The sequence below is a fragment of the Tupaia chinensis genome, unplaced genomic scaffold, assembly GCF_000334495.1.
Source record: "Tupaia chinensis unplaced genomic scaffold, TupChi_1.0 Scaffold000099_1, whole genome shotgun sequence".
Classification (NCBI taxonomy): Eukaryota; Metazoa; Chordata; class Mammalia; order Scandentia; family Tupaiidae; genus Tupaia; species Tupaia belangeri.
Genome location: NW_006159563.1, coordinates 3,031,980 through 3,058,523, shown reverse-complemented (window position 1 = coordinate 3,058,523; position 26,544 = coordinate 3,031,980). Strand labels below are relative to the sequence as shown.

Below are 26,544 nucleotides of genomic sequence, written 5' to 3'. Positions count from 1 at the left end.
AATCCAAAAATTATGTAAACTTTAGAGACATAGGTTATATTAAACATGTGGATGCTTATGGATTAAAGGTTAATGCACAATTACTTATAATGTGATGTAACACAGAACACTGAGGGTGCAGTCTACACTTATACTACTCTTATTATCATGTGGATTCAGAATTTTTAAGCTACACCATGTGGCTCAATTTCAGTTGAGCTGTTAACAAAATATTATTCATAAACCCAAATTAGTCTGAGGCAATATTTTTAATGATATCTTGGACCACTGCCCAGATAGCTCACAACAGTTCAGTTTCTGCTACACTGTATTTACCAATATTGAACCAGGTTTACAGTAAACAATACAATGTAACAATAACCACAATTCTGATAGCTGTACCACTTCTCTTGCCAAGCGAATTTTTCATTGTTAAAGACTGATGGCATTTGCAAAAATGAGTATTTTCTTTATTTTCATGAAAACATATCTGTCATGAAAAGAGAAAACCTGTACACACTCAGTTGCTCTATTCATTTCATTCTTTTCCCATTCCAAAATTGCCAAATACTAACAATAAGAGAGTAAAGCTCTATTAAAGTTACTCACAGATGAAAAAAATACGTTACTGATAGTGAGTATATGAATGCAATTTAGAAACATATCATAACCTCTTCAAATTGAACGACACTGTCTAGATCAGTGCTTCCCTGTTCTGTATCTGAATATATTTGTGGAGTATGGCATGTTCCTTCAGCAGCAGACTTTCCCTATGGCTCATCCCCAAAGCACATTATAAGGGACACACGAACTGGAGTATCCCTGTAGTTTCATCTAAGCAATCCTGCTGGTGATTCTCATCACAGATTCCTCAAACACCCATAGCCCCCATTTCCTGACCCTCCAATAACCACTCCCAACCCTAGCACATGATTTACTGACCATGATGGCAAATTTTAAAGAGTGTTTGAAAAATCATCCAGGATTAACTGTGAAGCCTCAAAATTGCCTGTTGGTGGCAATATCTCCCAACCGTCTGAGAAGAACCATAGCCTGCAGTAATTCCTTGTGACTTATAAAACCTTGGGCCTGGAGCCAAACCAGCACTGTACACATAGCAAGAATGTTCTACCAATTGGGGGAATCTGAATATGAGAGGCAGAGTGGAGTAATGTTGCCATGATGGGCCTCCAAAGAGCACAGACTTCAGAACAGTCAAGGTCAGATCACTATTACTGGTGCATTCTTCAACAAATCCCATTTGTAGGGGCCAGCAGATGGCATAGTGGTTAAGGCGCCAAACTCCCAGTGTGGTTGACCAGGGTTTGAGTCCCAAATCCAACAGCTCGAAACTTGCACTGGGCACATGCATGCCCAAAATCCTAAGAGGAAAATGGAGGAGAAGGGATTGCAGGGTGGCCATTCCTCCTGGGAAATGATTTCTCACTTTCTTTCTCTGTAGTGAGCACACATTCCCTATAGCAAAAATCTCTCAAAACAAACAAACAAAAAAAATAAAAAGAAAGAAAATATAGCAAGTTGTGGGAGGGGGGAACCTACAGTAAAAAATACTATTGGAATATAACGCCAGGAGAGTGAAGAGTGACATTTATCATCCATGCAGGAAATCACAGCACAGTCCTTTACCCAGTGGCATGAGATCACCAAACATAAGAAGGCACCATTTTATTTGAATTCAATTTCTACTAAACAGTAAAAATTTAAAGACAAATATTTAATATACAAGCATTTAAATAGTACGTAATTTTGAATTATTACTTCTTTTCCTTTCTATGATCTTTGAGAAATTTAAGTACTTCTGCTAAAGTACAGAGTGTTATGTAAAGATTTTGTTTTTCAATTTTGTTCATGTGCAGGAGAGACAGACAACAGAGAGACAAGCAGAGAGCACCCCTGCCAGGTCCTGACACTGATCCATGCCCAACTTCGCCCAGCCCTGGATTATGGCACAAGTGTGCCCAGCGTACTCAGGGAGGTCTCCTGAAGCAACTCTTGAACCTTCCCTTGTGAGCTGTCCTGGCAGAGCAGTGTCTTTCAGCACTGTGCCACCATCTGGCCCAGACAGTGCTTATGTAACCTAGTAGCTTATGATGTGATCTAAATACATGGGAAAAGTTAGTAATCATACTCTAAGACTTAGCTGCAAAAAGTAGACCCTGTCATAAAAAAGCGTATCAATGGTTCATAGGTCATTTATCTTTAAATGATCTTCATCCTAACTTTAAACTGGATATCGATGAGTAAGTTATGAAAATCACGAACAACATTTCTAGAGAGCCCATAAAAGCCAGAAATGCAAAACATATTGTATATAGCCCAGCGCCTTTACACCCTGGTCACTAGGGGGTGCCTAACTTGAAAAGTAAGAGCAAAAGTAGCACTTAAAATGGGAAGAACACAGAAAGGAGCCGATGCCCATCCAACTTGGGGCTGCCCCGAACAGTCAGTACATTATCAACTGCACACTAAACTCACTGTCCTTCACTCACATACATAGGTACTCACACTGTCATAGGAGACAGGATGGGAAAATCAGCCAGCAGTGATAAAATTCCATACATCGAGTTCTATCAGTCTCCAGTTCTGACAGTCAAATCTCCTTCAACAAGCTTAATGAATTCAAAATTGATCATCTCATGGGGGCAGGTAAACCTTTTAATCTATTTTTTAAAGGAAAAGAGTGGGAAGAGTCTACTTACTTTTTATTTTTCAAGTGTTTCTAACAAAAGTAAGATTTTATTAATTTAAAAAACACACAATTAGAAGGGAATTAAAGAAACATAAAAGTGTTAATCCACTGACTGCCCTTCTGAAAATCAAATAAAATTAAAAAGCAATAAAAACCTAAGAAAATAGGATATTCAATCAATAGGATGACAAAGGTTAATATGCTTAATATATAAAGAGCACAAATAAAATGACCTGCAAGAATATAAAGACCTTAATTTTCAAATAAAGAGTAAGGTATAAAAATGAAAAGTCAAATAACAATGGTTACATATAGTCAGTAAGTAACCCTAAGGAAAAATATTCAACCTCCTGGTCCTAAAAAGTATTTTAAAATTTCAGTAATGAAGGTAGCAAAGATGTTAAAAACATGAAAGTGTTCGATGTCTATGAGGGTAGCATATGAAAGGCGAAAGGCAAATGCATAAGTGAAAAAGAGCAGACAGCAAACAGAGGATGTTCCTATCGGTCCCACGTGTCAATTCTTCCAGAGCAACTTTATGCACCTTGAGCACACAGTCACGCACCAGAACCACGAGCGTTACTGCCGTGCTTCCCGCTGCTGAGGAATCATCTGAGTTCAAACAGTGTCTTTCATACCAGGCTTCTTCCTAGGGATTAGGGACCTGGGATAAGAAGGAGGCTTTTTTAATGCATAACTTTTCTACCATTTGATGATCTCCCCTGAGCTTATCTTACTATTTATAAAGAAGCCAATATGAAAATTAAATAAACCCTGTCTATGCTTCGACCCAGTAATTTTTATTCTAAAATACTACTCTAAAAAATTATTTGGAAATGTAAACAATTTATAATGGTGACTATGAAAAAATTACAGCAGTTAATAGATGGTATACTAAATATCTGATAAAAAAAATAACTACATTATGACATATACAGGTGATGAGAATTTTAAGAGAGATTTTTGCTATAGGGTGCGTGCACTTGCCAGAGACAAAGAGAGAGAGAAAAAAAAAAAAAAAAAAAAAAAAAGCGAGACATCACAACCCAGATGGGAAGGCCTTGCCACATTCCCTTCGCTTGCTTTCGTTTTCCTCTTGGGATCTTGGGCATGCAGGCATATGTGCCCAGCATGAGTTTCAAGCCACCAGGTCTACGACTTGCACTTCAGTCAGCCATGGGGAAGTCCAGAGCCCTAATCACTACCCTACCTGCAGCCTCAGATGAGAAAAAACCTTAAGTGTGTAAATAAAATAATCCTCATAAATCATTATGAAAAATATTTTTTTTCTTTTTTTTTTAGGTTTTGTCATAGGGCCTGTGCACTGCACTAGCTTAACAGAGAGAGAGAAAGGAAAAGTGAGAAATCACCCTCAGAGGGTATGGCCACATCACAATCCCACCTCCATTCTCCTGAGATTTGGGGCATGCACATACAGGTTGCAACGTGATTTTGAAGCCACTAGGTCTGGACTTGAATTGCACTCAGCCACATGGAAGTCCAGCACCTTAGTCAACATGATACTTGCTGATTCCTCATGAAAAAGTTGAAGTCCTAAAATACATATAATATGCAAAGAAGAATAGAAGGAAATACGAGTTATCGCTACTTTTATAAACAGTAATAAAAATAAGAAGTGGTAGATGAAATCCAACTAGTATGGATAGTGGGGAAAAAAAACAACTAAATAAAGCAGTAAAACCAGTATGCCCAATTTAGAGTAGGGACAAACACTCCTTACCTTCCTTCTCAAAAGGCCTGAGGACAACACTTATTATAGCGCTGTCTTCAATTAACAATCAAAATGGTAATTCTGTGACTCCAACAAAAGATTAAACTTTGTGCTACTCACACTAAACAAAAATCTAAGGTATTTGTCTACATAAAAATATTAAACCTCTGATATATTTTCTGCAGATACTTTTGTTTCTTTTCTTATAATTTTGATAAGGTTTTACTGTTTGAAAACATTCCGTAATTTTGCTAGAGGGAGCATCTGCTTGTCAGAAAGAGACAGAGAGAAACAGAAAGAGAGAAAGTAAGAAAAGCGCCCTCGTGGGAGGCGGTCAACCACAAACCCTTTTGCCTCCATCTCTCTTTTTGGGATTTCAGGCACACGTGCACATGTGCCTGACATGTTTTTCAAGCCATCAAGTCCAGAGCTTGAACCACGCAGTTGGCCATGTGGGATTCAGTTGTCTTAACCACAAATGCCACCACTTGGCCCCCAAAAGTAATTTTTTAAAAATAAAAAAATTGGCCTGTTTAATTGTGTTTGGTACAATTTCGGTGTTTATTTGTAACTGTTAACAAAAAAAGAATGTCAAAAGGCACCAACTCTTCTCTCCTTATTTTCTTTCAAAGGAAATAAAGCAAGGTTTGGGAATAGAACATAAGAGGAAGGTAGAGGGCTATGGGAGAGGTGTCTTACAAAGAATGGTCTAGCTGCGCCATTGAGCAGTAATGAATAGTGCACATCCAAAATCCTGGACTTCACGTCCCATCTTTTGCCCTTAATTCCCAATATCAGTGACCAAAGAAGGCTCAGCTATAGAGAACTTAGAACAGATTAAGTTCTCCTAAAAGTCTTGCAGAGTCATGTTGGATCTTATTTCTAAGCCTCTGTCTAATTGCTGTGTTAACCAAAGAAAACTAGCATATCCAAATGCAGCTTCTCAGTGATAAAATGCCAATAGTTAGCTGGATCACAGCTCGGTGGAGTAGCAAGGAGCAGTTGGCACCACTGAGAGGCTGCTCATGGGACTGTAAGTAGTTATTAGCAGTGACACCAGATCAGCCTGATCAAGTTCCTAACAGCACTTACAGCCTGGTGTTAAAAAGGTGTGAAAAATTAGAAATTTATCTCGAACATTGTCTTTTTTAAAGTTCATCAGTAACAGTTAAGTTAAAAAAACATATTTAGGGTATCATAAACCATCTATGGAGCCACACAATAATATCAAGACCCAGACTTTGTTATAAACACAACATCTATTTTTTATTAATATTCTCAATATCCATTTTAAGAGAAACAGAAACTGGTACATATTGTGAATATATATGCAGGTATTAAATATATGAAACTATGCATTAACATTCTAAGGAGAAATCATTGCATCAGTTAACAAAAAAAGGGACACCAATGTCCCTCCTTTTAACAATGAGATGGATATTCAGGCATATAAAACATTATCTTTGTTTATTTTTTGTCAATATCATATGGTATAGATAAGTAATGTTGAGGGTATCATTTGGGAATTCCATGGCTTGGTGTGCTCAGAAATAGAAAACTCTTGTTTTAGGCAGACAAGTTCAAAATTAGAATGACTACCATCAACTTTTAAGAACTGAGAAGGGCAAAGATATAAAGATGAGAATGAATTAGAAACTAATTAAATCAACAGTCTGCAGAAATTCAGTTTTTCACAGAATTTAGTAAAATTTTCCCACCCCTGGGTCAGCCAGTGGTGAGGTGGTTAAGGCAGCTGGATCTCACCCAGCCAACTGGGCAGTTTGAGTCCCAAAGACGGCGGCTTGAAAAACATGCCCAGCATGTGTGCTTTTGTGCCCAAAATCCAAAGAGGGGAATGGAGGAGAAGGAATTATGATGTGGCCACCCCCTCTGGAGGATGATTTCTCACTTTCTCTCTCCTTCTCTCACAAGCTCACGTGCCCTATAGCAAAAACTTTAAAAAATAATTTTCCCACCCAACCTGCTAGCTAAACTGTATGCCCTGGAAACAGGGGGGTGGGGGGTTGTTGGTAACAGTACCTACTCTTCTTCAATCCATCTTGAGGATTATCCTTCATACTTGCGCTCCCAGTCTCCTATGGAATCTTTTTTTTTTTTTAAAGAGGTATTTTGCTATAGGGCGCGTGCACTCACCAGACAGACAGAGAGAAAGCGAGAAATCACCCCCCAGGGGGGATGGCCACACGGCAACCCCTTCTCCTCCATTCTCCTCTCGGGATCTTGGGCACGCACGCACACATGCCCGGCATGAGTTTAAGCCACCGGGTCCGGGACTTGAACCATGGTCGACTACATGGGAGTCCAGTGACATAGCCATTACGCTAACTGCTGGTTGCTCCTATGGAATCTTTTTTTTTTTTTTGGAGAGATTTTCGCTACAGGGTGCGTGTGCTCGCCAGACAGACAGAGACAGACAGAGAGACAGAAAGCGAGAAATCACCCCTCAGAGGGGATGGTCACACAGCAATCCCTTCTCCTCCATTCTCCTCTCGGGATCTTGGGCACGCACACACATGTGCCCGGCGTGAGTTTTAAGCCACCAGGTCCGGGACGCGAACCATGGTTGACTACGTGGGAATCCAGCAACATAGCCATTACTCTAACTGCTGGTTCCCACCTCCTATGGAATCTTAATGGACACAAATTGATAGTGTATTTTCTGTCTGCCTTACCTTCACAGAAAACAGATTTATATTTATATTTAAGAAATAAACTAGTAATTTCCTGATACTTGTTGACATGACAATGTCTTAACATGAAAATAACACCAACATCAGACTTCTACCTATGCCATGGAGATGCAAGTGGGTGTGTACTTGCCTTCCAACAGGAAGCAACTAGAAAGCGGGATGTACTACAGGAAACAACTGTCCTCACAGACTGAACAGCAGGCACTACAGGCCTATGCTTTTGAGTAGAGGGGTAGAAACTGGGTCGAGTCCTATCATCATCCTAGCTCTCTGTCTAAAGGCACATTCCAGAACACAGTGCAGGAAGGGAAAAACCGGAATGCAGAAGAGAGACCTCTTAAGTTGAGTAAATCAAGACAAGAAATTTGGAGAGTACTGAAGCCATTGGAATTTGTAGGAAAGACTTCTTACCAGAGAGGAGGGAGTGATACAGACAAACATCTCCAACAAAATGCTTTCAAAACTCCAAGAGGAAAGAAAACACTATTGCTCACTCGGGGCTATGAAATTACTGATTGATTAGAGTAAAAAGACATCAATGAACACCAAGAACATCCACTAGCTGCAGAGGCAGGGCTTAGCCCTAAAGAATAAGCTGCAGACACCCTAATAACTGAGTATTTTTGTCTTGCAACGTTGCAAGCCTGTGCACCATCATGCCTGAGTCTTTCAGACAGGTCCTCACTAGGCACCGGTTGTCCACACTGGCCAGGAGCTCATGGTCCTCCTGCCTTGGCCTCCGGAGCGGGCTAAGGCTACAGGCACACATCACCTTGTCTGGTATTTAGGATGGACTGGGAATCAAACCAGACCTCCCATGTGGCTGGCCTCAGCCTGCTGAGTTGCAGCACAGCAGCTAGGCCATTCATGGGTAATTTTAACAAACCAAACTATGCTTTTAACAATATGTAAGTTAGCCAGATTAATTTGGCTGGGAGACAGCTTTAAATAAAGCTTCTCTCCCCAATGAAAAGTGATACCAGGTATGCAGTCAAAGACATTAAAATGATTTTTAAATACATGAAAGACTTGGCCAAATTATGAAAATTGTATTAAATTGTTATCTTTACAGAAAGAACAATATGAAGTAAAAAAAAAAACAATATAATGTCAAAAATTTGGTTGCCTTGTTTTCATATTAAGCATTTCTATTCTGTGACATTCTTAAGAGTTCACAGTTTTTCTAGCAGACTACATCTCTAACTTTGAAATGAGATCAGTAAAAGAGAAAAGAGTTCACGTAATGAATTCAACTGGCCCAGCCACAGTGGTACAGACTGGACACTGCTGCTTGGCAAGCTGAAGCCACATGGAAAAGACAGTTGATTCCCAATCACCCTGAAAAGCCAAGCATGGTGAGGTGAACCCACAGTCCTAGCTACACACGAGGCTGAGGTAGGAGGCTCACGACACAGTGTCTCTGTATAAACAACAACAAAAATGATACACAAACACATACAAGAATTCAACTGATGGTGAAATGTCCTGTAACAGTTCTAATACTTTACAATTAAAAGATATCTGTTCAGGTTGAGTATCCCATATCCTAAATGCTTGGAACAAGAAGTATTTTATATTTCAGATTTTTTTCAATTTTTAAAATATTTGCACATACATAATGAGATACCTTGGAGACAGGCTCCAAGACTAATTACAAAATCCATTTGTTTCATTTATACATCTTATACATATAGCCTAAAAGTAATTTTATACAACATTGTTGTATCGCAGCATTTTGAATGTGACCTATCACATGAGGTCAGGTGTAGGAATTTTCTACTTCAAGCATCTGTCAGTTCTCAAAAAGTTGTCAATTTGGGAGCATTTAATACTTCAGATGTTTGGATTAGGGATGCTCAACCTGTAGTTACAATCAGAGTCAATGAAACAGATATAATTTTCCCAACCTAAGAGAATAGTACTACAAATAGTAAATAAACTACTTTTCTCAAATTGAGAAAATGAGTACTGCTTTGCTCTGGGAGGACACAATGGGTATCAAGATTTAATTAAAGTAAGATTAGCCACAATGGCAAAGACAGCAGAATGCCAGTGTGTGATACTGGAGCCACATGGGAGGCCCAGGTTCAGGTCCTGGGTGAACCTGAACATATTAGGCACAGACTCCAAGATGGATGGGAGGATGGGGAGAAGATAGTGGCATAGTGAGACCCTGTTAGGAGTACCAGTCTTTCTCTCTTGTGAAAAAAAAAATTAATAAGTTTAAAAAATTTAATTAAGGTACAATTAATACTGATATAAATTTTCTAGAAGTTAAATACAAGCCAATAAATGCAATGCTTCATTCAGTATCACCCAACGGACCCAGACTAAAGATAGAGGTTATACAGAAGTTAAAAAAAAAAAAAAGCAGCAGCTTTTTTCAAGTAAATTTTCATTTATCAGTTTTACAACAAAATTAATATTTCATGTATAATTAGTATTTCTTCATGCATTCAAATGTGAATACCAAGGCAGTGACTCTAACTAAATATTTTTAAGTAGCTTAAAAATGATGAAGCTATATGAGGGTTTATCCAGCCTAATTAATATAATCCAAAGTAAATTTTTCTTTAAAAAAGAAAAATAGTAAGCGTATGGTAAAGTATCATTTCTATTTTTGAAACTAACATATGAAATTTATGTATTAATTCATAAACAATTGCTTTCCTATTTCTTAAGACTGAATTTTGGTTACTTTTAACCAGTTATTACTTAAATCTCAAATTAATTGCATAGCAGCATTTCCATCAGAAAATAGATAAAATAAGGCACAAGTTTGACTAAAATCAGTCAAATTACACTAAACTTTTTATAGGAAATGTTAACACTTGGAAGCACCAAATGACCGTCAGCAGGTGAATGGAAAAATGAACTGTGGAACATCTAGACAATGGAGTATTATCCAGTGCTAAAAAGTAATGAGGAGTCAAGCCATGAAAAGACATGGAGAAAACATGAATGGATATTTGTAAGTGAAAAAAGCCAATCAGAAAAGGCTACATTATACATGATTCCAACTATATGACAAAACTATGCATATAATAAAAACATCAGTGGTTGCTAGAGTTAGGGAGAAGAAAGGATGAATAGGTACAGGATAGAATTTTTAGGACAATAAAACTATTCTGTATGCTGTTACAATGGTGAATATGTCATTATAGTTTGTCTAAACCCATAGAATGTATACTGCCAAGGGTGAACCTTAATGCAAACTATGGTCTTTGGGTGATAATGATGTATCAATGTAGGTTCACCAATTGTAACAAATTACACCTCTCCTTAAGGATGCTGGTAATGTTTGGGGGAAGCTATGGATTTATAGAAGGGTATACATGGGAAATGTCTGTACTGTCCTCTCAATTTGCTGTAAACCTAAAATACAATAGCTAATTGTGCTTTTTACTTATGTCACTATACTTTCTGTATTCTGCAAATTTTCCATTAAATTATTTTATCTTAGTCATGAGTTCATATACCCTTCTCCAAGTTTACTGTAAATTGTTGTAAATTGTTATATAAATACAAAATTTTTCTCAGGTAGAAATGAACAATAACAGTTTATAGTAAGACATGTCAATATACTGTAATCAAAAAGCATCTACTTTTTTTTTTTTTTTTTTTTTTTTTAGAGAGAGATTTTTGCTATAGGGCATGTGTGCTCATTGGAGAGACAGAGCAAGACAGAAAGACAAAATGTGAGAAATCACCTCCCCACGGGGATGGCCTCACCGCAATCCCTTCTCGTTCTCTCAGGATTTGGGGCACGCACGCGCCCAGCCTGTTTCAGACTGCTAGGTCCAGGACTCACACCACAGTTAGACTATGTGGGAGTCCAATGACATAACCATTACACCATCTGCTGGTCCTAAAAAGTATCTACTTTCTAGACAATGTAAATTACTTATTCCAAGAAAACAATTAATGTAGAAACTGCTTTAAAGTATTCTAATGTTTATCTCTGTCAACTAAGCATTGAAAATAACTTACTCAGATTTCTTGCTTTAGCACTATCATTTTTTTTCTTAATTATTCCCATTAATTTTTTCTAATCTTTGCAAATGCCATTTTGGCATTTAGATCTACTCTACTTTGCATCTGCATTCCTTCCACGTTCACTTTAGGTTCACTATTCTTTCTTATACATTCCTTTCATATGTTGCCCCCATTCCTTCCTAAACCCTAGCCATGTTCCTATGCTCATGTAGCTATGATAAGTTCAGTGACATCTCTAGTTGTATCTACTATTATTATATTTAAGTAATGCACACCAAGTGTTTAGAGAAGCTAGAGCTTATAATCCATTTTTCCAGTTTCCCTCAAGGAATTCTGGGAAAGTTTTTCCTATGACAAATTCCAGTAATGTCTTTGATCAGTATTTTTTTTTTTTAAGGTTATTGTCACAGGGCATGTGTACTCTGACAGAGAAAAACAAAAAAAAAAAAAAAAAAAACAGAGAAAGGGAAAGCAAGAAATCACCTATCGGAGGCATGGCCCAAATGCAATTCCTTCTCTTCTATTTTCCTCCTGGAATTTTGGGCATGCATGTACAAAAGCCCAGCATGATTTTCAAGCCATCAGGACACAAACTGTGCTCAGCCTTATGAGAGTCCAGCACCTTAACCAGCAGGCCACCAGTTAGCCCTGGACCAGTACTGTTTAGTTAGGGCAGTGGTCCCCAGCTGTTTTGGCACCAGGGACCAGTTTTGTGGAAGACAAATTTTCCCCGGCAGCCGTTGGAGGATGGTGGTTTCAGGATGATTCAAGCACATTACATTTATGCTGCACTTTACTATGATCACATTGCAATATATAATGAAATAACTAGATGACTCCCCAAAATGCATATTTGCAGCCACTCCCCAGCACTAGCATCACTGCCTCTGATCTACCTCGGATCACCAAGCATTGTATTCTCATAAGGAGCAAGCAACCTAGATCCCTTGTATGCGCAGTTCACAACAGGGTTCACACTCCCATGAGAGACCATTGCTGCCACTGATCTGACAGGAGACAGGGCTCAGGTGGCAATGCGAGCAATAACACAGACAAAGCTTCATCTCACCTACCACTCACCTCCTACTATGTGGCCCAGGTCCTAACAGGCAAGAGACTGGTACTGGTCCACGGACCAGGGGTTGGGGTTGGGGACCCCTGTTTTACGACAGGCAGAACAGGAAAGAAACCTTTTAAAAGTATACCTGTATGGGGCCAGCAGGTGGTGTAGTGGTTAAAGGAGCTGGATTCACATGTTTTACCATAGTTCAAGTCCCAGATGTGGCAGCTTGCTTTCTCATTCTCTCTCTCTCTCTCTCTGTATGTGTGTGTGTGCATGTATGTTTGGTCAAATTGAAAAATGATAATAAATAAATAAATCTTTTGAAAAAAGAAAGAAAAATACACCTGTAGTCACAGAATCCAAAACTCTAATACCACAGAAGGAAGTCAGCAGGTATTCAATGAAAAATCCTGACTCAAGAAAAACAGGGTAGGGGCCAGCAGGTAGTGTGGTGGTTAAGGCAATGGACTTCCCCATGGCCAACTATGGTTCAAGTCCCAAACCTGATGACTTGCTTTCTCGCTCTCCCTCTTTTGCTCTCTCTCTGCTCATTTTAAAACAAACAAACAAAAAACAAAAATGATGAATAAAATCAAATAATTATTTATTAAAAGAAGAAAGAAAAATAGGATAATTATTCCCTCTGATTTTCACAGAACATAAGTATATGGTAATTATTTTGTTAAAATCATTATATAGAACTATTTTTAAAAGCTCCAAATAAAATAATCAGAGTCACAGGGGTTTCTCCCCCAGGACATAAGCCATTCCGCCACATTAGTTTGATATGTTTAGATGTAAACAGCATTTGCTCTTTGAGGCCACTTATTTATCTCTTCGTTAAACAATAATTGACATCTACTTTACATAAAGTACTGAGAATCAATGAGACATATTTAGGATGCACTTATGCAGAATTTGTGGCAACATGGATCAGGGAATGCATCTTCACCCCATGGAGTTTAGCAAATTAGTAGCATTACGATAATTCCAAACATCTAGTGTTAGAAATAGAAACTATTTTCAAACATTCTGAAAAACCTTATGAATACACACTTGTTATCCTAATCACTATCCACAGTTAGTAACCTCCTGTTACTACTCTAGGTCTTACATAAAAACAAAATAAAGAGGTGATGGGGCCAGGGGATTGTGTGGTGGTGAAGCTGCTGATCCTACATATCTGACTGTGGCTGGAGTCCTGGACTCCATCTTGAAAAACGCACCCAGTGCATGTGCATGAGTGCCCAAAATCCAGAGAGGAGAACGGAAGAGAAGAGACTGGGGCATGGCTATCACCCCACACACACCCCTGAGTGATTTCTCACTTTCCCCCTTTTTCTCTGTCTTTCTCTGTGTCTCAATGGTGAACGCACATGCCCTATAACAAACAAACAAAACAAACAACGAAGAAACAAATCTTGATTTAAAGTAATTTTCAGAATAGTTAATGAGGTAAGATATACAATTAAAAATAAGATCAATAATACAAAGTAGCATATGATGTAGGTGTATGTAGGCAATAAAACATCAAGAATTCAGGCTGGGAAGAAACCACAGTAATAGACTGCTGACAAAAGAATTTAAACAGAGAAAATAGTATTTAAGCCAGGAATTAAGAAAAAGTGGGATAAGCAAGGAAAAAAGGAGATTTTTAAGAAAAGAGTATTAGCATGAAAAACTACCTATACTATATGTAAGAATGGTGTTCAAAATAAAATTCTCTAGGTACCTAGAAATACTAAACAGTTTCATAAAGTATCCAAATGAGAACAGATTTCTACATCACAACATACAACAGAAAGATTTTACTCTATTATATTATTATTATAATAAAATAATAATGATGACATATTTACACTGCTTTATAGCTTATAAAATACTTTCATTATGAAAGTATATTTTTAGTTATTTAATAGCCGCTTATAATAATTTCTTATTCAGAATTTTTTCTGCATTATTCTTTTAATTATTTTTCTATTTATATTAAAATAAGACTTATAATGTGGAATTGAAATTGAAAAAACTCTACATCTACATGGCATTTACTAATTTAGTTTTACCATGAAAAACTTTGAAACCCAGAAACTTAGGTAGTACTCAAAAGCAAAAGGCAAAAACTCAGGGTTTTTTTTTTAAATACAAGAAAAGAGTCTATATTTTTCAAATATGGATAAAAATTATGCCAAATCTCAGTTACTTCTGTATCTAAAATAAATGTTTAAAATGCATCTCTGCGTAGGAAGCCAAAATAACTAATAGAAAAAAATCAGACAAAGGGGAAAAAACAAAATTAACCAAATCTCTACTAAATTAATCTCCAGATATTTAATTTTCAATCAATTACACTAAGAAGCATTTAACACACGTAGGTCCATAAATCAATAAAAAGAGAGTAAACTAAGAGGTCTTGACTTCCCTAAGTTCTAATGAAATAATGAGACTAACTACTTAATTTTTAGATAAGTAATTATAGCATAATCATCTAATAAAACTAAGGAAGTGACTAATATATTTAGATTCATAAATTACCATCCACAAAGAATAAGACTCTCTGAAACATTGCGCTATAGCTACAATAACAAGAGTAATTTAATGGAAGTGTAAAATTGTGTGCTTGAATAAAAAAAAAAAAAAACTTGCATGGGATGACAAATATAAACTAATAGCCCATGTGAAAGACAGGTTTTGAGATCAGCAGGTGGTGTAGTGGTGAAGGCACTGGACTCCCACATGGTTGACCATAGTTCGAGTCCCAGACCTGGCAGTTTTAAAAATCACACTAGGCATGAATGCATGCTTGCCAAAATTCCAGGAGGAGAATGGAATTGTAGCATGGTCATCCGCCCCACCCCCGGGAGTTGATTTCTCACTTTCTCTCTCACTGTCTTTTTCTGTCTCTCTCTGCCAAGTGCACATGTCCTATGGCAAAAAAAAAAAAAAAAAAAACAGGTTTCAGTTGATTTCGAGTTCAATATAAATTAATAGTATATTTGACTACCCTGCCAAAGAGCTAATTTTATCTTAAAATGCATTAATAGACTATTAGAAATAGAAAAGAAGAGGTGATAGTCCTAGAAAGATGACAGAGAAAAGAAGACAAGTCAAGTACAACAGTTGAAATGTCAGTGATGCATAGCCTGCAAAATGAAAAGGCTCAAATACTTAATAGGTTGTCAAATATCAGAGGGTTTATTCTTAGCCATATTTCATATGGCTAGAGGCAGCAGAATTAAATCAGTGGATTAAAATGATAGGAAGAAAAATATTAACTCAACAGGCACCAATAGCTACATAATGGCTACATCACTGGACTCCCACGTAATCGACCATGGTTCAAGTCCCGTACCCAGCGGCTAAAAACTCATGTCAGACGCATGTGCATGGATGCCCAAGATTCCAGGAGGAGACCAGAGGAAAGGGATTGTGGCATGGCCATCCCACTGGGGAATGATTTCTCCCCTTCCGTCTTTCTGTCTCTCTGGTGAGTGTATGCACCTTATAGCAAAAATCTCTCTTAAAAAAAAAAAAAAGGAACCCAAAATACCTAAGACTTTAAAAAACAGACAAACAAACAAAAGACCATTAGAACTATGCAAAAATGATACAGGCTGGAAATGAACCGTTTGGGGGTTCAGAAATGTATGCCCAATCACTGAAAACATAGAGGTACAGGTTGAAACTGGAGATACTAGAGCTTTATCCACTGGATAAAAGTTTGGACCAGATGACTTTTAAGACACCTCCTAAGTATAAGATTATATAATTCTATTAATATTACCAAAATATGGCCACAAGAAAATGAGTAACTTCAAGATCAACAGAACTAGATAGAAGAGTTAAGGTTAGGCTGTGTGGCTCTAAAGGCTTAGTCCACAGTATCCTAAAAATATTGTAAAACATCATGATTTAATACCTTCTCTTGAAGAAAAAGCATTACCCAGGAAAATCACTCTGACCAAGTGAAAGACGGACAACGGGTGAGCTCACCTGTCAAAGCGGAATGCCAGGCAACTGCTATCACAAGCTCAGACCTGCGCCCAAGCAACACCTAGCACCAATGCCACCATTCCCACCACCTTGCCTCTGAGCTCAGACATGAAGGAAATAAATTCTGTTTCTCCGTAATACTCAGGTAAGTCTGAGTGCTTCCCCATAGTGTACTGTGGACCAATATTCCAAGGTATCTAACCAAAATAAGGTAAGATAAATACCTGACCATACCAATCAAAAATAATTCAACTGACTCCACATCAGTTGGTTCAGTAAGTAACCAAACAGTAGGAGCAAACAAAATTCTAGTCAACAATGGTAAGAAGCATTAACATTGCTAAAAACTCTTACCTGAAAGGATACATCATTTCCAAACATATTTACTCCTTACAGATATCCCACATGTTAAATTTTCAAAGAGCAGATAATTTCTACATCTTATATTAATTTAATTCTTGTAACTTACCTTATAATTAAAAAAACATACTTATATTTCAAAATAGTTGAAGGGGATAAATTATACTTACAGTGACAATTATAAAGTCATCTAAAAATGTTTTATAATAGGTTTTTACTAAATCAAATTACTATGCCATTTCAGTGTTTCTTGGTATTCAAAATATAATTTATAGGAACCAGCAGTTAGCATAATGGCTATGTCACTGGACTCCCATGTAGTCGACCGTGCTTCAAGTCCTGGACCTGGCAGCTTAAACTCATGCCAGGCACGTGTACGTGCGTGCCTAAGATCCTGAGAGGAGAATAGAGGAGAAGGGATTGCGGCGTGGCCATCCCCCTAGGGGAGTGATTTCTCGCTTTCTGTCTTTCTGTCTCTCTCTGTCTTTCTGGCGAGTACATGCACCCTATAGCAAAAACCTCTCCAAAAAAAGAAAAAAAAATATATATATGTAATTTATAGAATGTGGGTTAAATATTTTAGCAAAGGTCTGCCTTCCTTAACTGACTGTCCTGTCTGCAGAACGAAATGTTTAAAAGCAGAATGGACTGCAGATCAAAGCATTGTTATATGCACAAGCTATTCCTCTTTCAAACAATTCCCTTTTGATTATCCATAATAATGTCCAGGAGAAATTCATGGAAGCACCAACACAACAGATTAACCAAATAGAGTCTTCATAAGCTATTCTCCTCCCCTGAACACACACATACATACACACACACAATTTTAACCCCTTCTATAACAAGCTATTAGTTGTCTCCAGGGTCTCTTTCCGAGTAAGAAAAGAGCAAACACCTAGCTAAAAGTTACCACTCCCTTATCTCTCCTTACTTGAGGTATGCTCACCTGCCTGAAGTTCTGCAGAGATGTATTAATAGACTGAAGTTGGAAGGCTGAGACCCAGGAGTATACCCTTCTACGTTCCTTCATCCTGTTACCAGTCTGCAGTGCAGGTGTGTGACTAGGTTTTCAGCCTACATGTTGGACCATGAGAATAAAACCACTTTAGGGCTGCCAGGATAAAAACATAAAAGGGGAATAGATCTCTGACAACTTTATGAAACTGTCATTTCATCCCTAGATTCTAAACCTTCAGACCTCTTTTATTTAAGAATAAATCAATTTTAATCTTATAACTATTTAAGATATTCTGTTCTATACAACCCAATCAAATCCTACAATGAATATATGTGCGGATATATTCAGGCTTACTCTCAGTCTTCCTGTAATATTACTTCGACCCAGCTTTACCTAAACTGGTCACTGGGCAATCCTGGTCTTCACTGCAGTTGATTCTGCTGATAAGGCCCTCTGACTTAAAACATCAAATCTCTTTTCACTTCTGCTCCCCCATATCTTAAATCACTCCTTTGTTTTCCCTCTGTGTTTTTCTTCCTTCCTTGAATGAAATGTTCGCATTCCTCAAAGTAACTTCATAGTTCTCTTGCTCTACACATTTTCCTCAGACCTACTATGCCAGGGAGCAGGAAACAGACTGTACTTTACTACCAAACCTCTATCTCCAACTTGGTTTGCTAAGTTCCACAGCTGTTTATTCAACTGGATACCGAGCATATCCACCTGCATATCTCCCCAGGCAACTTAAAACACCACATTCCTCCCTATTCCACCTCCAGTGAAATCATATCTGTTCAGCTGCCCAAACCAAAAGCCTGATGGTTATCCTCAATTCCTGACTCTTCCTCGATATTCAGGCAGTCACCAAGTATTCTGGATTTTATCATCTCCGGCTCACATCCACCTTCTCTAGCAATGTCCTCCCAGACACTCTCCCAGGTTAATGTAATGCAGGTTGAACATTCCTAATGTGAAAATCCAAAATCCTAATTCTTAGAAATCTGAATATTTTTTAAGGTCAACACAATACCACAAGGGGAAAATTTTTCACCCGAATTTATATGATGGGCCACAATCAAAACACTGCAAACAAAAATAGCATACAATTACCTTCAGGCTATGTATATGAGGTATACACGAAACATAAGTGAATTTCATGTTTAGACATTGATCCCCAAACCAAGAGAGTTCATTATGTATATGCAAATATTCAAATATCTGAAAAAAAAAAACTTAAATCCAGAAACATTTCTAGTCCCAAGGACTTCAGATAAAAGATATTGAACTTGTAGTATTTGAACTGGTTATCCTTTCTCCTATATCTATCTGCTTCTCTCCACAGTGAAGAAAAAAGATCATATAAAAGCATCAAGCTTTTAAAGTTGCTTCCTCAGTTACCAGTAAATGTCCATACCTACAGGATGGGGGCCAATACCTAAACCTGGGTCAGCCCATGACATGGAGGTTAAGACAGCTGGATACCACACAGCCAACTCTGTGATTCAAGTTTCAGATTCAAAAGCTTGAAAATCACACTAGGCATATATATGTGTGTGTCCAAAACCCTGAAGAGAGTTGAGGAGAAGGAACTGTGCAGTGGCCACCCTGGGGATGGATTTTTTTTTACTTTCCCTTTCTGTCTCTTTCTTGGCATGCCCACGTGCCCAATAGTAAAAAAATAAGTAAATAAATAAATAAATAAATAAATAAATAAATAAAAATTTTTTTAAAAAGCTAAAAAGAAAACAAAAATTCTACTCTGTGAAAGATGCTATCAAGAGAGTAAGAATACAAACCACGGACTGGGAGAAAATATTTGCAAAAAGAACATCTGATATAGGACTGCTACCCAAAATAGCCAAAGAACTCTTAAAACTCATTTAAAAAATGGACCAGATAAAAAAAGATAGGAGAAAACACCTAAATACCAAAGATATACAGATGACTAGAAGGATCTGAAAAGATGTTAAACATCATGTCACTAGAGAATTTCAAATTAAAACAAAATACCACTATATAAACATTAGAATGGCAAAAATCTAAAACACTAACAACACCAAATGCTGACAAGGATGTGGAACAACTGGGATTTTCATTCATTGCTAGTGGAAATTCAAAATGGTACATATACTTTGGAAGGTTTCTTAAGTCTGGCAGTTTCCAAGAGGCAAAACACACTCTTAACATACGATCTAGCAGTCTCCTGGTATTTACCCAAAAGAACTGAAAACGTGTGTCTACACAAAAATCTGCACACAGATTTATATAGTAACTTCATCCAGAATTGCCAACACTTGGAAGCAACCAAGATGACTGCTATGGTTTGAATGTGTCCCCCAAGCTCTTATGCTGAAAACTTGATCCCTAATGTGGCAGGGTTGGAGGTGTTTGGGATCACAGGACACTGTCCTTGTGAAAGGATCAATGCTGTTATCTCAAGGGTGGCTTCACTGTCATAAGAGTAAGTTCCTGATCAAGATAAGTTTGACATCCTGCACTCTGCACTCTTCTCCCGGAGCTGGGACATGCTTCTTGGACACCAGAACTCCAGACTTTCCAGCCTTTGGACTCTGGAATTTACATAAGAAGTCCTCCAGACTCTCAAGCCTTCAGCCTCAGACAGCTACGCCATTGTCTTTCCTGATTCTGAGGCTTTCAGACTTAGGCTAAGTCACACTGTTGGCAGCCTCAAACCTATAACTTGCAGAAAGCCTACCATGAAACTTCCTAGCCTCCGTAATCATGTGAGCCTCTAATTAATCTCTCCTTTTATATCTTTTTTCCTTTGTTTTTTTTTTTTTTTTTTTTTTTTTTTCTTTTCTGATCATAGGGTATGAAACAGCAAGAGGGAAAGTGAGGAAATTCACATCCCTGGAGGAGAGGAAGTTGTCATGCCACAGTCCCTTCTCCTCCATTCTCCCCTCAGGATTCTGGGCATGCACACATATGCACCCAGTGTGATAGTCAAGCTGCCAGGTCCAGGAACTGAACTGCAATTGGCACGTGGGAATCTGGTGCCTTAACCACCATGCCACCTGCTGGCTCCACCCCTCCTTTGATATCTTCTATATGTCCTTCTTTTCCATTTCTCTGGAGAACAATTAATACAAATTTTGGAATGAGGATCTAGAGGAACAGAGCTTTAAGGAAGTCTCCTCAATTAGTTTCAGGGTTTCTTGAATTGGCTCTGAAATATTATTAGACCTAAAATTCCTACTTTCAATAGTACACAGAACACTGATAGTCCATAGCATGCAGTGTTTATAGAAACACACACAAAAAAAACACACCTGGATTGGATACTCCTAAACAACCATTTACAAGAGGTGAAGAACTTGGAGATTCCAAGTATGAAACTATCAAGCATTTGGGAAAACTAAGGAATATAATGATGTTGATTGATTATTCCTAATGTCAGTGGGCAAAGTGACTCTAAAGTGATTCTAAAGAAAGAAAAGGATGAGCTCCAGGGTTCAAATTCCAGGCTCTGGCACTGTATAAATAACGTAAGAGCTTCTATGTGTGCCCTGCGGAAGAATCTTCTTTCTTGTATCCACAGGTCTGAAACTGCTGAAACTCACACATAAGCCTTCACTATCTAATTGGCTGAATAATAACAAAAGTCTCTGGAGAATCGTGACTAGTTCAATCTAGGTAGGTCAATGGAGAAATAAACGGAGGTATATCTAGACAATAGCATATTATTTGGTTTTAAAAAACAAACCATCAAGTCATGAAAAGACCTGGAGGAAATTTAAATACTTATTACTAGTGAAAGATGCTAATCTAAAAAAGATTACATACTACATGATTCTGATATATAATATTCTAGAAAGGCAAAACTATGGCTGCAGTGAAAAGATCAGTGGTTACAGAGAATAAGGGAGAGGATGGGATAAACAGAATGCAGGTATGTTCAGGGAAGTGAACTATTTCGTGTTAAATACAATGATTAATATATCATCACAGATTTGTCAACACTGACAGAATGTACAAGAGTGAAACCTAACATAAACTATGAACCGTGTGATAATGATGTCTCAGTATAGGTTCATGGGTTTTAACGAAGCTACCACTGCTGCAGGATGTGGACAATGGGGAAGGTTTCATATGTGGAAAGACACAGGATATATGGGAATTTTCTGTACTTTTCACCCAGTTTTGCTATGAACCTAAAACTGTTCTAAAAATAGTTTACTATATCTTTTAAAGTCGCCTATCTATAGAACTGGAGAAGGGGAGGTTAATCTGTTAATAATTGCACAGCTTGTCAGTGGGCTACCTTCACTTCCTTTGTTCCTGAGGTAAGGAGCACAGATGTTTCTGTCACTCCACAGAGTTCAAATTTACTGAGTTGAGAGTCAATTTCAAACCCGACCCAAAAGGTAGGGTTCCAGGTACCCAGTAAGAATCTTTTTTGTACTGTGATGGGCTATCGGTACTCTTAGCCACTGTGCTCCATAAAGTACATACTATCCAAATCAGATGTAATCTACTAAACTTAATCCAGAAAACATTCCATCCATTTTAGAAATAAGGTACATTGTACAGAATCATTTAAGATACACTGCACACTGAATACTCCAAGACTGCATTAGAGTCTTCCTTGGCTTCATTGTAAATGAAGTTCCTTAAAACACGTTAGAGAAGTTTTGGCATTTTTCTCCAAATTGGTCGGAAAGTTAGGCAGTTACAAAGCTAGAAATGAATTTCACAAAAGAAGAAATTAACTTAATCCATTTAAGTTAATTTTTAATTGAATCCAGAAAGCCTCACTATTTCATTCAACTAGTCATTCCCTTAAAATAAAGAGCCATATTCATCAGCCACATTCCCATTAAATGTCACCAAAAATGATCATCTCAAATTGAAATATGTATGTCTTACAGATGAAGTGAAAATTAATCCTAGTTACAGTTAACTCACATGAAGATCTGTTGGATTTTTTTAATGTAAATTAAATTCATACAGTAAATTTACCAAATGAAATGTAATATTTACTAAATAAGTATGGCTTCTCACTTCATAAAATATAAAATACACATACATATCTAAAATCAACTTGTAAACCTGAAGAAATAAATCTTTTATGTATTTAAAAATTATTTATTCTGAGGATGTATTTTTACGAGGCACAGTAATTTAGAAAACTAGTAACTACTTAATAAATGCAAAACAAGTAACTAAAATAGTGACTTAAGTAAAGCCGGGAATTAAATTTTCCAAATTAGCTAGCCTCATTAAGCTGGCTTTAGAATTAAGAACTTTTCCTTCCACCCCCAATGAAAAATACTATTTATTTGGATTTTTTTTAAACTTCTATCCCTCCTCTCTGACCGCTATCTTTTTCTCTCCTCTGTCACTACCACTGCCATGATAAAGTGGCAGTGCCCTTCAAAATTCAAACAGGTCTTAGTTTGCAGTGTTCCTTCAATTACAGAGAATGTGCAGAGGAATATATTTTACATGATCAAGAAAATATTCATAAACATACTGCTGTAACTGAAATTTTATTCTTGAGCATATAAGAATAAAAGCCGATTTTTTATAAGAATGTACTTAAATATCTAAAATCAACTTGCTAAAAACTGAAAAATTTTTAGACTTAAACATTTCTTATTCTGAGGTTGTATTTTCACAATACATACTAGATTAGAACACCAGCGACTACATAGCAAACACAGAAATCACACCAAAAAGCATGGCGGTTCCTCAGGAAGAAACTAAGAATTATTTTGGTTTAGCTTTTAAAAGACTATTTTTAAATCTTCCCTTTAACACTGGAAATCAACTTTAAAATTTTAAGTAACACCAATATCTTTTATTACAATTTTTAATTGACATATATATAATAATTGTACATATTTGTGGTGTGTGGTATAGTTTTTCAAGACATGCACACAATGTCTAATGATCCTATCAGGGTACTAAACATATTCACCATCTCAAACATTTGCCATTACTTCGTGTTAGGAACATTCAAAAATCCCCTCTTCTAAATATTTTGGAGTATACATTGAATTGTCACTAACTACAGTCACTCTACTGTGATACTGTACTCTACAGCCCATTCCATTTATCTACCTGCAATCTTTTATCTGTTTAACCAAGTTCTCTCCATCCTCTTTTTTTGAGAGAGAGATTTTTGCTATCGGGCCTATATGCTCACCAGAGAGACAGAGAGAGACAGAGAGAGACAGAGAGACAGAAAGCAAGAATTGACACTCCAGGGGGCATGACCATGCCACAACCCCTTCTCCTCCGTTCTCCTCTTGGGATCTTGGGTACACATGCACATGTGCCCAGCATGAGTTTTAAGTCACCAGGTGGGACGAGAACCACAGTCAACTGCTTGGGAGTCCAGTGATATAACCATTACACCACAAGCTGGTCCCCCATCCTCCTTCTTCACCTCCTAGGTTCTGGTAACCAATATTTTACTTTTTTTCCACTTTTATGCAATTTAATTCTTTAGCTTCCACTAATAAGTGAGAATATAAAGTATTTGTCTTTCAGCACCTAGTTTATTTTACTTAGCATTATTTCCTTTAGGTTTATCCTAAATTGTTGCATCAAATGTCAGGAATTTATCCTATTTTGTGGATGAATAATATTCCAACATGTATATGTACTACATTTTCTTTATCTCCTCCTAAGTTGTAGGGCACTTAGGTTGATCCCCTATCATGCCTATTGTGAACAGGACCACAGTGAACATAAGAGCACAGATATCTTTTCCACAAACTGGTTTTCCTTCCTTTGGGTTTACAGCCAAGAGTATGATTACTGGCTCATAAGGTAGCCCCAGTTTTTATCTTTTGAGGAACTGCCTTACTGTTTTCAATACTGCCTACACTAATCTATAGTCCCACAAACACTACATGAGAGTTTCCATTTGCTTGTAATCCATAAGTAAATCACACTTCCTTTGAAATCAAGAGTATTAATACTAGAAACGTACTTGGACTAAATGAGGTTTTATTAACAATTTTCTTTTATTTATTTGTTTGTTTTTTGGGAGAAGTTTATGCTATAGGGCGTGAGTGCTTGCCAGAAAGACAGAGAGAGACAGAGAGACAGAAAGCAAGAAATCACCCCCCGGGGGGATGACCACATCACAATCCCTTCTCCTCCATTCTCCTCTCAGGATCTTGGGCATGCACGCATGCACACCCGGTGTTGAGTTTAAGTCACCGGGTCCAGGACTCGAACCACGGTCGACTACATGAAAGTTCAGCCACATAGCCATTACGCTAACTGCTGGTCCCAACATGTTTTCTTAATAGTGCTTTCTCCTAATAAGGAATTTTATTTTTCATTATTTCTAATTTATGTTAAAATTTTTAATCTTTGAAAAGATGCCAAAGATTGTATGATTTAAAAGAAAATTTAGTAAAATATATAAAAATGAGATTTAAAAATTGATCCATATGTTCCAAGGGTATTTAAATATTTCCTAATAATATTATTGATAAGAAGGAGATGTCAATAAAAGGAAGCTCTAATCAGGCATAATTTGCCTTGCAAATGTCCACCCTACAATTCTACAGCATCTGAGCTTGAGCCCCCAGGTCAGACCAACTGCAAGAATCCCAGTTCTCTTAAGTCCCACTACTGTTAGCCATTCTCCCTCCAGGTCCTTGCCCTATCCACATCCAAGACACTCCACTCCATTTCTTTAGTGACAACTTCACCCCATCCCAATACTATACCATCTCCCCTGAACTCCCATCCTTCCTTTTCTAGGTATTAAGAACTCTCCACCCCCCAGTATGACCTTTCATACCTGTCTCTGAGTATAACTGCCTCTCCCATTTCCCTAACTCCCAGAAGCTCGTATCTTCTTGTCACAGACACTGATTTGATTTGGGCATTGCTTCCCCTTGTGCCACTGCCACTCCTGCAGTAGGTGAAGGAACTATCCCTTCTCGCTAGCAATGGACTGGGAGGAGACATGCAACAAAGAACTCCCTGTTGCTCAGGAGGAATGGAAGTTGGAGAGTAAAAGGGGAGGAATATTCTTCTAGTTATTGGAATTTTATGTAAAATACTAAGTAGATTCTCTAAATTTTAGATTTGTTGTTGGAACTCATATCCCCAAAGACAATGGGAAACCACAGTATTGTCAGTTCTGGAGTTCAGTTATATTATGAATACCATCTGGGAATGTAATTACAATTCATATTTTCTCTGTTGGGGATATGTTCTCCATACCAAACAAGCCAATTTACAAATCGTCTTTTGTAAGATAAACTATTTAAACACTTAGGGGGTGGGAGGGCTGCATGGAGAGTTATTAACTCATGTTTTCCTATACTAAGAAATATGAAGTATAAGGAGCTACAGCTACAAACTGCTGAACAGCAGGAGTCTTGCATGTCGCCTTTAGCACTGTATCCTTCATCAGCATTTGACAAATATCTTGGTAAGAAATGGTAGGTGAAGGTTGATGATACAGGGAGGCACAACAATCTCCAAAAGACCCTCACCACAATGAACTCGTGATTATGATTAGAGGAGAATACAGGCTATCCAGAGATCAAAAAGAAAGGAGTCGTCTTTATCCTTCAAGTTACGTGAGATAAGTAGGAATTCCTTTTAAAATAATCTTAATTTATCCATGGCCACAAACATTATCTAGCAAGGACAAGCTGTCAAAAACTAGGTCTATCCAGTTAAAACTTAAGCTACTAAGTCATCTTCTTTTGGCAACAATACAAAATAACTTAAAAGTGATCCATTCTTTCAACTTAACTAGCCAGAAAAATAGAGAATACAGACTAAATTATCCTGTTTGATTGTTTTTAGTTCCACCCGTTATTTTGCTCTCTGAAATAGACATACTTTTATGTGTGCTTACTTATAATTGTCCAAGGGCATGTGTGCTATCCAGAAAGAGATAGAGAAATAGAAAGAGAGAGAGAGAAAGCTCACCCCTGGAGAGGCATGGTCACTCTTTATGTCCACTTCTCCATCCTATTGGTATTTGGGGCACAGATGCACATGTGCCCAGCATGTTTTCCAAGCTGCTTAGGCCAGGAT

The 26,544-nt window shown here is 37.5% G+C and overlaps 1 protein-coding gene across 5 annotated transcripts in view; it reads right to left on the bottom strand.

Annotated features, from left to right (window-relative positions):
• SSBP2 (single stranded DNA binding protein 2) overlaps positions 1-26,544 on the bottom strand; it is a 334,115-nt gene that overhangs the window by 233,027 nt on the left and 74,544 nt on the right. The gene's annotated exons all lie outside the window — the stretch shown is intronic.